The sequence below is a fragment of the Hemicordylus capensis genome, chromosome 5, assembly GCF_027244095.1.
Source record: "Hemicordylus capensis ecotype Gifberg chromosome 5, rHemCap1.1.pri, whole genome shotgun sequence".
Taxonomy (NCBI): Eukaryota; Metazoa; Chordata; class Lepidosauria; order Squamata; family Cordylidae; genus Hemicordylus; species Hemicordylus capensis.
Window position 1 is genome coordinate 176,772,852 of NC_069661.1, and position 14,103 is coordinate 176,786,954.

The following is a 14,103-nucleotide window of genomic DNA, read 5'->3' on the forward strand; positions in this document are numbered from 1 at the left end:
CCTTTCCAGCCCCCTAGGAACCGCAAATACATGGGTTTTAACCCTTTAGTATCCTCAGATACTGCAAACGGGTGTCAATTAGACACTCAGATATATGTGGAATCGTGTATAGCGGTTCTGCGAATAACGAGTTTCTACTGTAAATCATTCTGAACTTCCTGTAGTGTTCTGTTCCTACAGTATGTGTGCCCTTAAAGCAGTGGTGGGGAACCTTGGCTATCCAGCTGTTTTTGAACTACAACTCCCACCATCCCCAGCCACAATAATTGTGGCTGGGGATGATGGGAGCTGTAGTTCAACAACAGCTGGAGGGCCAAGGTTCCCCACCCCTGCCTTAAAGAAATCATGTTGCCTAATATTAAATTGATATTATAAAGATCTATTGTTTCCGAGGAAAAGAGTAGAGGGTATTGATCATGTGACTGACTGCAGAATAAACTGGGGACCAATATATCACAGATGGCATTTCTGAGTCTTTAGCTGTAACAGAAGACCTGAAGTATGGAAACATACTTATTATCCATGGTGTGTGCTCCTTTCAGTGAAGCTGAACTTTGGAGAGATTAATTTTTAAGATTGGAAAGTGATCTGGTTTTCAGATTTCCCTTGTGATACGTATTTGCTCTAGACTTCTTTAGTATACATTTCCCCACTGTGTTACATGCAGAGGCGCTCTTACCCCTGGAATTTAGGACTGAAGTCCAGGGCCTCCACAGCCCCTGGGGCCCCCCAAATCCTCTTTAGTCTGTCCCGGGTGCTGTGGTCACCCGGTGGAGCATAATTATGCTTCATTTGCAGGGAAGGGGGCCCTCCAAAGGCCTTTAGGTACAGGCTCCAAAATTGCCTATGTGCACCTCTGATTGCATGTCCCTTCTACTTCTGACATTCTGTGGTCAGGCTTGTGTGAACTATTTATTGGTGAGGAATAGGAAGGCATCTCTATTATTGGTGAAGCTAGGCCTGCATCGCTATATATGAAATATCAGCAAAACACTTCATTCATGTCCCTGACCAAATGTAGAATATGTTTAATATGGCTCAGCCAAAATATCTCTCAATTTCTCAGTCGCATTAACAGATTGCAACACAGGTGGTACATTTTGATAGGGTTGTGCGGTCCCGTCCCCCGCCCCCCGTTTTGTTTTTGGCCTGAATCTGAAACACCCCCATTTTGTTCTTTGTTCTTCGAAATCAGCCATTTTGTTCTTTTGTTCTTCGAAGTCAGCCAAACCGAAACACCTCAATTTTGTTCTGTTTGAAATTGAAAAATCCCATCTGAAATGTTTTGGATTTAAAAAAATGGCCCTGGGACAGAACTAGTGGGTGGGGGTGGTAGTGCCCAATGGGTGGAAGCTACCATCAAATTTCAGAGGAATTGGGCAAAGGGCTGATTTTTGATGAATTTTTGAAGTTTAATGTTTCCCCCCATATGGAATAGGGAGGTTTCAGCAAAAGTATAGCTTCATGTTGGGGGGAAAGGGGCTGGCCCCTTCTGGAACAAAAAAGCAATGCAGCAGATAAACCTATTCCCAGGCTGGCATGCAGTAGCTATAGCAGGCTGGCAGGCTAGGCTCAGGCTGGCAACAAGGCAGGCAGGCCTAGGCAATGGTATGGCATAATCATGGCAACTTGAGGCATGCCATGCAATGCAAACTAGTTCTCCCTCTCTTCAATGAGGCAGAAAGGCAGAATGATGAATGGGTAACTAACTTTTTGAATGAATTGAAAACCCCTCCTTGAACTCCCCCACCCAACCTTGCCCCTTCTTCGACCCTCCCCCCGGGAGGAGGGGTCAGTAAAGTGTGGCAAGAGGCAAAAGAGCCAATGGGGAACAAGGAGGGACTTGTCAGCAGGTCAACCCATGCTTTAGGTCACCTATCTGGTACAAAACATAGCCCTCTCTGCAAAACACAGTCGAGCTAGAGCCTATAATATACAAAGCCATCAAGTCATGGTTCCTCAGGATCAGGGGCATAACTATAATAGGGCAAGGGGAGACAGTTGTCTGGGGGCCCACTGCCTTGGGGGGCCCCCAGAGGCAAGTCACATGACTGACTCCCCCAGCCGCGCACACGCCCGGGCTTCGTTCAGTTGTATTCCTCCTCCAAAATTGATGTGAGTGTGAAGACCTGGAGCTACCAGAACAGCACGTCTTTCTCGAGTACCATTCAATGACTTGCAGCGTCCACAATTTACAAAACCTTTTAAAAAACAATTGAGGATGGTGTTCTATTGTGGCGCATAGGTTATATATATCATCTTTACTATGCTTTTTGTCACCACTATTCAGCATCATTTAAGATTTCTTTACTTCATGAGCTGAGCGTCAGTAAGTGGGGGCCATTTTAAAATCTTGTCTCTGGGCCCACTCCAACCTTCCTACTCCCCTGCTCAGGATGTAAAGTTCCAGCTTTCAGAATGTCTAATGATGCATACACAGTCACTTAATAACAGTTCTGCAAACCACTCTGGAAGTTTCTCTATTATTCTGTGCATTTTTTGAAGGCTATATTTTCAAAGTACACATTAAAAGCTTCTTTTCAGGATTTGACCAATCACTTCATTGCCATTTTACTGTTCCTCCACTCCTTATTCTACTTTGCTTTTTAATTTATGCCTTTGATGAGGTTAGGCCGTGTGTGTGTGTTTAATGTTTTACACAGTGCAAGTGTTTTTACTGTAAATAATTCATAACAATAAAAATACACTAACAGTGAGCGTTTTCAGAAATTGCATCTCTTGTTTTGTTCTGTAGAGGCAGCTTCTTTAACCATATGCTGTACTAATTAATTGAAGTTGAAATCTTACACATGAAAAAGTGAGTACAGTAGTACCTAAGCATGCAAAGGTGAACTGAAAATGACTTTGGTTAAAGTGTAAATGTGGATGGATTTGGAAGAGAGGCATGTTATAGGTGTCTTTTTTCACACCTCTGTCATTGCCAAATGTTCTATTTTTCCAGCCTGTGAAAAATATATTCCATCCGTGGATCCAAAGGTTTTTCCTAGATGGAAAAGATAGAATACTGCTATTTTGGAAGTGAATGCAATGTAGAGACAGGAAGCATAAGGCATTTCCTCTGCATTCACTCTGAGGGCTGCACTTATAATTTGGATGCATGAACAGAACTTATTAATGATTAATTGATAAACTTCGCTAAAAAGTAGAAATAAGCTGCTCTTGTCCACAATGCTGTTTTGAAGAGTGTAATCCAAAAGTCCAATAAATAATATCCAACACATTACATCATTTTTAAAATGACATCATTGTAGTATGACATCATTTTTAAAACCCACGTATTCCAATAACACAAGGCAATTGACACATGACTCATCCCAATAATGTAACTCTCTTACGTACGGAAACAATGGGTTTCATTAAAGACCCTAGTCAGTGGTGTTGTATGAGGAAGGGGCAAAGAGATTTCAAGGTTGGCAAAGATTATAACAAGTTTCAAATGACAGTTCTTGGATATATTCAGTTTAAATTAAATTGTGAAACAATAGTGTATTATTAGAACTTTTTGTGTGGACAGTTTTAGACTTTGCTAAATCTAAAGTTATAAGTGCCCTTGAGGAATAAATAATATATGGCAAAAAATGAGAGGGCAATCACTTGACCATGGAGGAGAACAATATTAATTCCGTTACTAGACATGATATTATTTTGGGGGCTGAGATCAATATTTATGGTTGATGAATTTTCTCCGCCTTCCATAAAAAACAAAACAAAACATACATACCGTTCACTCCTGTTCACAGCTACTCATGGCAATTTATAGAATAATATTTTTGAACCATTTCAGAGCCTTTTTAATACTCTGCAAAGTATGCTTTGCAAGGGATGACTTTTCTCAAGAAATGCTCTCTCTGTTTTTGGTTCACCCTATGATGAGTTTCATCTACCACTATGTCCTCTCACCATCAGTTTGGGAACAAAAGTTCATGGAGAAAAAACCCTGTCAGCTTCCAGAAACATTCTCTGCTTTTTAATAGTTGCCAGTAGGTGATGGTGTAGCTAGCTATGGTAGCCCGCTGATACCACTGATGGCAAATGTAATCCATGCTTACCAATAAATACATTTTTTAAAAAACAATTCGGTGACTGGTGCTTTTCTATGAGATGGGTTTTCTTGAAGGATGCATACTCATTTTAGGAAGCAGGATTTATAAATAATAAAACCACCAGTCCTTTCAAGCAATTAGTTCAAACTTTTAGGCCAATACCTCTGTTAAGTACAATAAAAGTTGCACAACAAGAGCAACTCATAGAGTTTTGTATATATATAAACACGTTTTCAAACAATGAGCAGGACATTACCTTAACATGAGGGTGTACAGTATGTGATGATGGCAGCTATTAATTCCTTGGAGACAGAAACTGCAATTATCTAATCTTTAGCAATGAGCCACACTTGGCTGAAAGACTTTTAGCTGGTGGTAAAACACAATTGTTATGACTGTCACACCAGGAAACATCTAACATTTTTGTGTTAATATATATTATATTCCCTTAGTATATCTTTGCCTTCCTAGCTGAAATGAAGGTAGGAGGCAGTTATTTAGTCAAACTACTCTACAACTTTGTTGCTGCTCTGGAAAATAGGATAATTTGAAACTCTATATGCAATGTTAGTTAAGTGCAGAACCTATTATCTTGTTTTGGAAGAATCTTAAACCCAAGGGGACTGCACTTGCTCTTGGACAATACTAGTCTAGCTCAGGTGTGAGCGTGGAGGCAGCTTCTCATATCTTCCCAATCCCATTCATTCCTAAAAGTAGTGCTGAGGAGACCTGTCCCTCTTAAGAGTCCTCAGTTGCTGAACTAGGCTAGATGAGAAAAGGCAGAGCCAAGATATTGCACTCCAGGCAGCCTTGGAGCTGCTCAAGCCTAACAGAGAAAGCTCAAAGAAATCCTCATCTTTCTAGGAGATACTCTCGGGTGCTCAGCAGTTGCTTATGTCATCTACTCGCTCCACACTATTCATGTTCAAAGAGTTCCACTGAATAGATTCTATGGAATAAGCAATAACCAATCAATAACTATTGACCAGCCAGCAGAGTCTGGATGGGTACATAGCTAATCACCATGCTGAGGTAAACTGTGTGTGACCATTTGAATTAGGCCCTTTAAAGGGATAAGGCATGGCTACAACCCAACCATTACTGTCGCTGTACCAAAATATCATCATCATCATCATCATCAGTTTTCTTTGTTGCCCACCCCATAACAAATTGTTCTCTGGGAGGCTCATGAAGTAAAACAAGGAGCTCTTTCTCACGAGCAGAGAGAAAGGGCTACCTGGTGTGCAGGAAGGAAGCCCTAAAGCACTTACCTCCTTGCAGATGGCCATTCTGCTGCCCCTAGGTGGGTGGATTGCCTGCCCAGACGAGCACTGGCTGCTGCTGGCAGCTCTGAGTGTTGGGATGCCAAGATGCACCACACCACTCTCGGAGCTCCAATAATGCACCACACGAGTGCACGGTGCATTATGGGGATCCCTCCTGCCTGCAGCCCTGGCTGACAAATGGGCAGAAAAATGGGGTTAAGGGAGTTTTCACTCCCTTCACCTCATTTTCAAGGGTAGCTTCATAGGTGGGTTTGCCGCTGTGGTGCTGCCGGGATCGAGATCGATCTCGGCGGTTCACACATGCATTCAAAACTGTGTTGGGCTCCCCTAGATCAGTTTTGCATGTGCATGCGAATAGCCTCAGTGTTTAGATGGCAAACTGCCCTTCTGCTGCCCTCATTCCTCAAGTCAGAAGCTGGGAAACTCCCACCTTAGCACAAGGCAGGGGAGGGAAGACACTATTTACAAGGTCATCATGTCTTGCAATGATAGAAAACTTCTCACTGTCTGATAATTAATTAATGATTTGTCAGCAAATGATTTTTAAATAGGATTGGTTTTTTTTAGAAACACTGTACTCCTAGTAGATATTGGTTGCTTTGTCAATTGACAGTAAATGATGGCAGTTATTTGCATAATCAAGTGGGCTCCCAGCCCTTTCTCACTTTTACATTCAGAGCCCAAAAGGCATTGCTGCATATTATTACCATTTTCTGCAGGCTGCAAGCTTAACTTCCTTGGCTTAATTGAAAAAGCTCAGACAGAAGTTTGTGTAAATTGTAGCAATAGCCATAGCAGTACCAGTGACGTTTTTACACCAGATATTATAGCAATCCCACCGTTGAGCAGCTGTGAGTCTATTCCCCACTCCCCCATCCTGGTACTGTTAAGTAGTTGGGAAGCACAGCTGATCAATTTTCTGGTACCATCTGGGATTCATTGTGTTGGTACTCTCCTTGCCACACTTTGTAGCTTTTACATTGCAAAATGATGGGCTTAAAACCACATTTCAGGAGTATTTCTTGATATTGTTTGCTTTCTTCCACCCCCACCCAATTCCCTTCTCATCATCCCAGAAACACTTGATAACCTTTCTGAGAAGAAGCTGCTGCATTTGTGCCAGCACAATAAATGGACTTGGCAAACCCTTTGGCAATAATTGATCATATCCCAACAGTAATTGAATTTTGTTTGCTGTAGACATGAAAGTTGCTCATGCCATGCAAGTCGCTTCTGTGACAATCTGCTCCCAAGTCATCCTTTTTGTTTTCCCGCTCTGGTTCTTCACTTCTCTGAATAGGAGGCTTTTGGTTTCAGCCAAGCTGCTGCTACCCTCATAACTATGTGGTTTCCAGTACTCTAAAATCTTCAATATTTTCAGCTCAGTAGTTGCCCACATGATGTAAAAGAACAAATATTTGCTATGAATCCTTCTTGAAGGACCCCCAAATCATCAACTCTAAGGCCACTTTCTCAAGACACACACAAGGTTTTGCATAGTCGTGTTTGTAGGGTGACGTAATATGAATATGTATTGTGTGTATGCTCAACCATTAAAATGATCAGGATTCAGAAATATTACCCGCAACATTTTCTGTCCAACATATTGGACAGAACAATTACAAAGAGGGTCAGGACAGATGGTATGTTTGTCTGTGTTTTGCTGTTATGACTATGATTTGCAATTATGGTTTGGAGAGATCCCTCATACCAACAAATTGGTTTGAGGGATCTCTCCAAACCAGAATTGCAAATCATGGTCATTTAAACCAGAGATTTCCAGTTCAGACAATATGGCAAACTGTTTTTGATGAAAACAATAAATAAATAAGTAAATAAAGTGTCATGTGTGAGGAGCTAGAAGATAGAGCAGATGGATTCACATCCTGCTCCTCCAAATCATGGGTTATGTTTTCACAACCAGAATAATCATGGTTAAAGACTGTGATTGGTGAGCCCCACAGACTCCCATGAAGTGTCATGAGAATCTGAAATTTCTCAGCAATCCCAGTTAAATCGCAGTGGTTAACTAGCATTTAAATGTGATCATTAACCAGGATCCAATTTAAATGCAGCATTGTGTCCCCTAATAAGAGGACTAATATAACCTAAACTTACTTGAAAGTACCTCTCATTTAAATATGAAATTCAAAGTACTGTTGAAATTATAGAAATATTTCTTAAAAACAAACAAACCCCAACCCCCTCCTTTACTTGTACACATGTTCAACTGATTCATCAAGCCATCATTGTCTTGATTCTTTTTCACTGACAGCTCTATCCTTTGAAAGAAAAGGCCAAAGGACAGTTATTTGGATGAGAATGAGGTTGATCTGTAAGAAGCCAGACCATTTTTTCTTCTTTACAAAGAAACCTTTAGGAAACACAAAAATATTGAAACATTAGATTCTCTTGGCACAATAAAAAAGAAAACTACACAGGAAAAAAAGAACAATGTTTTGGTTTGAAGAATTGCAGTAATAAAAACCAATGAAAAAGAAAATAATGAATTTGTTATAATTAATTTTAATATGATAATTAATGTGTTGACAATTGACCTTGGCCCTCACACACCAAGTCATGGTTGGTTCACCCCTGATCTAAAGGTTCTCAATCACATTGTTAATAGTAACCTACCTTGAGTTATTGGATACAGGTATTTGTGTATTTCCAGCTGCAATTAATATTAATCTGGAAGAAGACTGTGAACTTCCCAAAAGGTCAGAGTATTGCTCCCATGCTTTACAAATAATTTGTGATATTTTTTTCCACCCCAACATTGGAGTACCTGATATGAATCTAATTATGTGGGAAGTACATTTCCAAAGCATGTTCCCAAGTTTTAGTTCACTTAGAGAATCCTTGAATACCTGGAAAATTCATGAATATTGGCTGGAAAAATGCAAAGTCATGGGTAAGAGAAATGGAGACAGTTCCTTCACTGAAATGAATGAGATTGAAAATGACCAATTGGACAATGAAATTAGATTATTTTTGTGATAGCATGAATCCAACTTTATGAATCCATACAGACATTAAAAATATCATTATGCAGAATAACAATAGATACCAAAAACTTTTTTATATCTCCAGTGCACATCTCTAGAGTATGGGCACACACAGAGAAAGTACCAGTAGATGAACTGATCATAGACCCTTTAGGGAATCTAGCCATGTTGCAAAATATTTCCTTTTCTCTACTATTGACACTGAAGTATATTAACCCCGAACTTCTTAACTCATTATAACACAGACTGATCATTTGTAGGTGAAAACTGTGTCTGTGTCTCACTATCTTAATTTGTAATATGTGGATAACACCACTTAATTATCTGCTTCATAGGAGCTGGCTAATTAATTAATATCAAAAATGCATTGTGAGCATGAAGGAATGGGATACAGAGAGTTAGCAAATGGTGTGCTTTCTGAAGTTATTAGTGACTTTTTAATGTATTGAAGAGCATGATTCTGAAACTACAACAACAGAAAACTTGTCAGTGAATGAATTAATGCCCCTTACAAAATATGAGGAAATCCCTTGCTATGAGGGAGCCCAGATATATCTTTTCCTCTCACCCATGGCCCACATAGTTCCACATAGCATTCTCCCCAGCTGAGTATTCGGCTGCTATCTTGGCCGAGCCAGAAATTCTATTCTCGTAATACAGTGCTGCAGTCTCCACTCTACCATAAAAATGGAAATGGGCAAGGATTGCAGGGGCTGTTCAAATGAAAGTGCCAGCTTAGAGGTTGGGGCAATAGTGCTAGACTTAGACTGAACTACAGATCTCAGTTCAAATCCCTGCTCATCTATGAATCTCAGTGGGAGATCTTGAACCAACCACTACCTTTCAGACCTTCCTCCTGGTATTGTATATTTATTGACATGTTTCTGGTCTAAAACGTCAATCAATATACTAAGTATTATATCATATATTAAATATACTAACACAATGATGAATGCACTAAGCATCATGTTTCCAATATAACTAGCACTTCCCGAGTGTGGAAAGGGTACTAATAGTAACATATGCCCAACGGTTCTGGTGCCTGACAAGGAGCCCACAGCAGTGCAGGTTGATCCACCGTCTATCCACAGCAGTGCGAGTGGATCGCCACCATCTGTGTTAGATTGTGGAGCATTTGGGCCATTGCTTATTTAATACCATCAATTCTGTAAGGATACCAGTTGGATAATCCCTTTAGCTCCTTAGTAAATTGCTTACAGAAATGTTCTGTGTAAAAAATTGCCTCATTTGAAAAGGTCTTCAACAACTAGGTTGCAGCATTGTGGATGAATCATCCATGTTCATGGTGCTTTTTAAAGAATGATAAGACAGGCTTCTATCCTACTCTGAGGTGCTTACAGCAACAGATGGAAGACAAAGAGCGAAGGTGAGGGGATGGGGGGGAGAGAGAAGTGGGATAGTTTGAAGAGGAAGGAAGGAAGGAAGGAAGGAAGGAAGGAAGGAAGGAAGGAAGGAAGGAAGACTGACTGACTCTTGGAGGCAACTGTTTATAGGTTCAAGTTCCAAGGTGATCTTGGAACTTGGGAACCGTTTCTATGTTTAAGAGGGCCCTTAGCTAACTGTCTTCCATTGGCCTCCTCATATGTGTGGGACCCAAGATAGTGACTCTACCACTATTACCTATCCTGATGTATGCAGATGACACAGCCTTATTGTCACAGACCAGAGTTGGTCTAAAAAGAGCGTTAGAATGCTTGAGTCTGTTCTGCAATGAGGAATTTTTGGAAATCAACTACACCAAAACTAAAATCGTGAGATTTGCAAAAAAGCAACGGGTTTTTAGATGGTCCATAGGTGGTGCCAGAGTAGAGCAGGTGAAGTCTTACAGATACCTGGGGGTGGTGTTTCAGTTTAATGGTGGTACCTCTATACACACCAGTGCCGCTAAATTGAATGCCACTCGATCTTCCATGGCAATGAGGAAATTTTTCTGGGCACAAGGTGGTGGCTATATTCCAGCAGCTAATAAAGCCTTTCAGGCTAAAGTGATACCTCAGCTGCTATATGGGATCCAGGTTAGATCGCCAAAAGACTTACACGCTTTAGAAAAAGTACTATCGGGCTTTCTGAGATCACTATTGGGGGTACCAAAATGCGTCCCGAATTCCTTAATACGGCTGGAGACTGGGCTATGGAAATTGGAGACCAGGGCCTGGCTGCTCATTATCCTGTATTGGATTAAGACTTATCTTTACCCGGCAGGACTTATACCTCATCTCCTTGCCGCTACCCCACAACCCCGTTGGTGTATGACAGTTGAGGAAAGACTCCGGAAGATGGGCTTCTGCCCAGAACAATTGTTAGAACAGGGCGAGTCAACGGCAAGATCCCTAGTTAAACAAAGGCTTAGGGACATAAATTTTCAGGAGGAAAGGGCCTCTGTAAATAGGCCGCTACAATTCCTAAGCACCAAGAAAGACTGGGTCACAGCCTCTTATTTCTATACAATCTATTCACCAAAGCTGCGCTGGGCGTTTACAAGAGCTCGCTTGAATGCTTTACCCTCAGCGATGCTAGTAGGGAAATTTGAGAGAAAACCCTATGAGGAGAGACTATGCCTTTGCGGAGCTGCTCCCAAAACATTGACGCACTCACTGTTACATTGTCCACTTTATACTGATGAAAGAGATTTATTTTTATCTCAGTATCTGAAAGATCTCCAAAGTCACTCAGTAGAGACAATTCTTATATGCTTATTAGAAGACAGGGACCCAACAATATCCCTGGTGGTTGCTAAATTTTGTTATACATTGACCAAACTAAGAGAAGCTAGAGCACAGCAATCGGTTACTGTCAAAGATTCCTGATTTTATATATTTGATGACATTTTAGATTTCATTTCCATTATTGTTTTCTCTTTTTATTGTGTATATTCTGTGTATATTGATATTTGATCTAAGATCGTAAATAAACAACAACAACAACATGAAGGTTATGGGACACAGAGCCATAGGGGTCTGGGTGTCTGGAACTTTCAGCAGCTGCCTTGAGCCCTTGGTAGCAGCCCAGCAACCACTGGCCATTGACACTAACCATGGTTCAAATGTAAGAGCAGAGAGTTGGGAAAGAACACTGGAGGTTTTTTGAAGGAAAGATTATGCAGTTTATGCAGGATCTACAAGTCAATGTGGCAGTTTAAAAGGGTGTCACATCATCTAAGTAGGAAGAGAGATGAATGTATTTTGGCAGCAGAGTGCTGAGTGGAGGTGAGAAGATTATCTATCTATCTATCTATCTATCTATCTATCTATCTATCTATCTATCTATCTATCTATCTATCTATCTACCACCCAAAATGCAAGTTCTCTGGGCGGTTTACAAGGATGAAAGTGAGACAATGGATGTTCAAATAGGAGAATGTTATGGTAGTCAAGTTGTGAGGCTAGATTTCTGAGGATGGGAAACACAAGTATTCCTGAATGTTATAAAGAGATAAGTGTCATGATTTGGTGATGGGGAGAGGGAGGCAAAGGAGAGGAGAGTCAAAAAGAAACCCAAGGCAATGTGCTTCTTCAGTAGCATAGGTGATTTAACAATATATGAATGGGCATGATGTTCTTACTGCACTTCCAATTTTGAGGAAATGACTATGGATCTATATTTAAAGGCTGACACACCAACATATTTCCTAATGCTACTGTTCCAAAATAAAACAAAATAAGATGGCATGCAATGTTTAAGCTGTGTCCCTTCCTGTTTGAGTTCCATCTAATAAAGAACATCTGAAGTTTCTTTTTTGGTTTATTCTTTCGATTTGAAAGGGAATTTAATGAAGTTCTCCCACATATCCTAGTTTCCACACAAAGCACATAGTCAATGTTTTCTTTCAAACTAAAAATTGACTAGATTTATGCTCCATTTCACAGTCATTGCAAATTCTTTTGTTACTCCCTACTTATAATAATTGTCATGCAATTTAGCACAATGTAAAATAGAATTTGTTCTTGAATGGCCTTACAAGTCAGTATTGGAAGCACTAAACTGATGTTCAACTCTTTGGCAGATTAGAAATACATTAGAATAGGAAAATTTTAAAATGGTTTTAAAAATATCATTTAATTTAGCTCTTAGAAATAAATTAAATGATTTTTCAAAAATGTGGACATTCAAGGCATGAGTGATTCACGATTCTGAATCCCTGGCTCTGACACCAAATGCATGTACAGTTGCTGTAGTGATGCAAGTGCTACCCTTGGAGGCATATTGAGCCATACCAATCAGTTGTTTGGCTAGAAGTGTGATTGGTAGTACTGAGTCGAACTCCTCTTTGATCCGGCTCCTCTGAATCCAACTCCTCCTTGGTTGATGGATTTCCAGCTTTCCTTAAAGTGTTACTAGGCAGTTTTGGATCGTGCTGGGCAATCTTGTGTGTTACACCATTTGTGTGTACAGTTCTCCATCCTGCTGCACATGCTGCACATGGAGCAGTGCACTCATATGGCAGGCTCTTTCTACACACATGTAGCTCTTAGACTAATTGAAGCATGGATAAGTAGTAGACACAAGACTTATTCATATGTTCTGTTCTGTTACTATACTTGCTCACTACAACATTCTGTGTGCTTCAATGCACCGCGCAAACAAGAGAAACAGCCATTTTCCTAGCCTGCTTGGAAGAGCACTAAAGCCATCTTTGGAAGGGCTCTTCCAAAGAGCCATCTTTGGAAGGGTGGTGTAGAAATCGAATTAATTTAATAATAATAATAATAATAATAATAATAATAATAATAATAATAATAGAAGCTTTAGCTGGCTACATTCTGAATAAATTCAGAATAAATTCTGGCTGAATAAAATTCAGCCGTCCCAGGTCCTTGAGAAGTACTCAATGTCTGTATAAAACAAACCAGTCAATAACACCTGTCTGACTGTGTAAACAACAACAACAACAATAATAGAAGCTTTAGCTGGCTACATTCTGGAAGTGACAAGTCTTTCTGATAAGGTGTTTCCCAAAAGTGCCCCCAGGTCTTGCAAGACCGTAATGGACTAAAGGAAATGTCCCTCTCATTACATCTGAGCATATACAGAGAGATTTGGGGCAGACCGAACCAGATGAAGAAAAAAGACAAAGGCAAAGGAATGTTAGTTCTCTTTCTCCCTTATGAGTATACATTGATAAGAAGTTCCAAGGCTAAGTTGAACTTCTAACCCCTCTTCTCCTGTCATCAACAAGACTGGGTGAGTAATGCCAGAAAGCATGACATTTCCTCCCTCCCATTTCTATTCAGGTTGCTGCCCTCAGCAACCTTCTGTGAAAGCTTTCTTTTGTTTACAGAGCACATACAGGGAAACATTTGGAACATAATCTAATCTATACTCCATATTCATGCCTTATTTGGAACAAGCATTCCAAAACACTTTAAACTTCTCAAAGAAGCACCTTATCAGTCTCCTCCATTAAAACTCTTCATTATGCCTTAAAATGTTTTTGCCTATAAAACCCTCCCCAAAGAAGGTATTGATTTCTTGCATTTGCACCCCACCATCAAACTCTGTATATCACACTGCACGAGTGCACGCTGCACATGTGTGGTCACTGCGCATGTGCCCCATAGCTCGCCATGTGCTTGATTAACTGGATATTAAAAAAATGGTGTTATTCTTTCTCTCTCTTTGACCCTCAGACCTCTGTCATCCTTCCCAGTGCTAGGACATGGTGAATGTCCTTTAGGAGCCACCTCCAGAGAGTTTGCCATTACGGTAAGACTGCAATTAGTGAGG

The 14,103-nt window shown here is 40.4% G+C and overlaps 1 long non-coding RNA gene across 5 annotated transcripts in view; it reads left to right on the plus strand.

The window, feature by feature from the left end:
- The window catches only part of LOC128325800 (uncharacterized), an 88,505-nt gene extending 80,699 nt beyond the window's left edge, over positions 1-7,806 (plus strand). For all 5 annotated transcript variants that reach the window (XR_008307635.1, XR_008307639.1, XR_008307638.1 and 2 more), the window contains 2 exons: positions 2,756-2,818; positions 7,626-7,806. This is a non-coding gene — a long non-coding RNA (uncharacterized LOC128325800). The remainder of the gene's footprint in view (positions 1-2,755; positions 2,819-7,625) is intronic.
- The last annotated feature ends 6,297 nt before the right edge of the window (positions 7,807-14,103 follow it).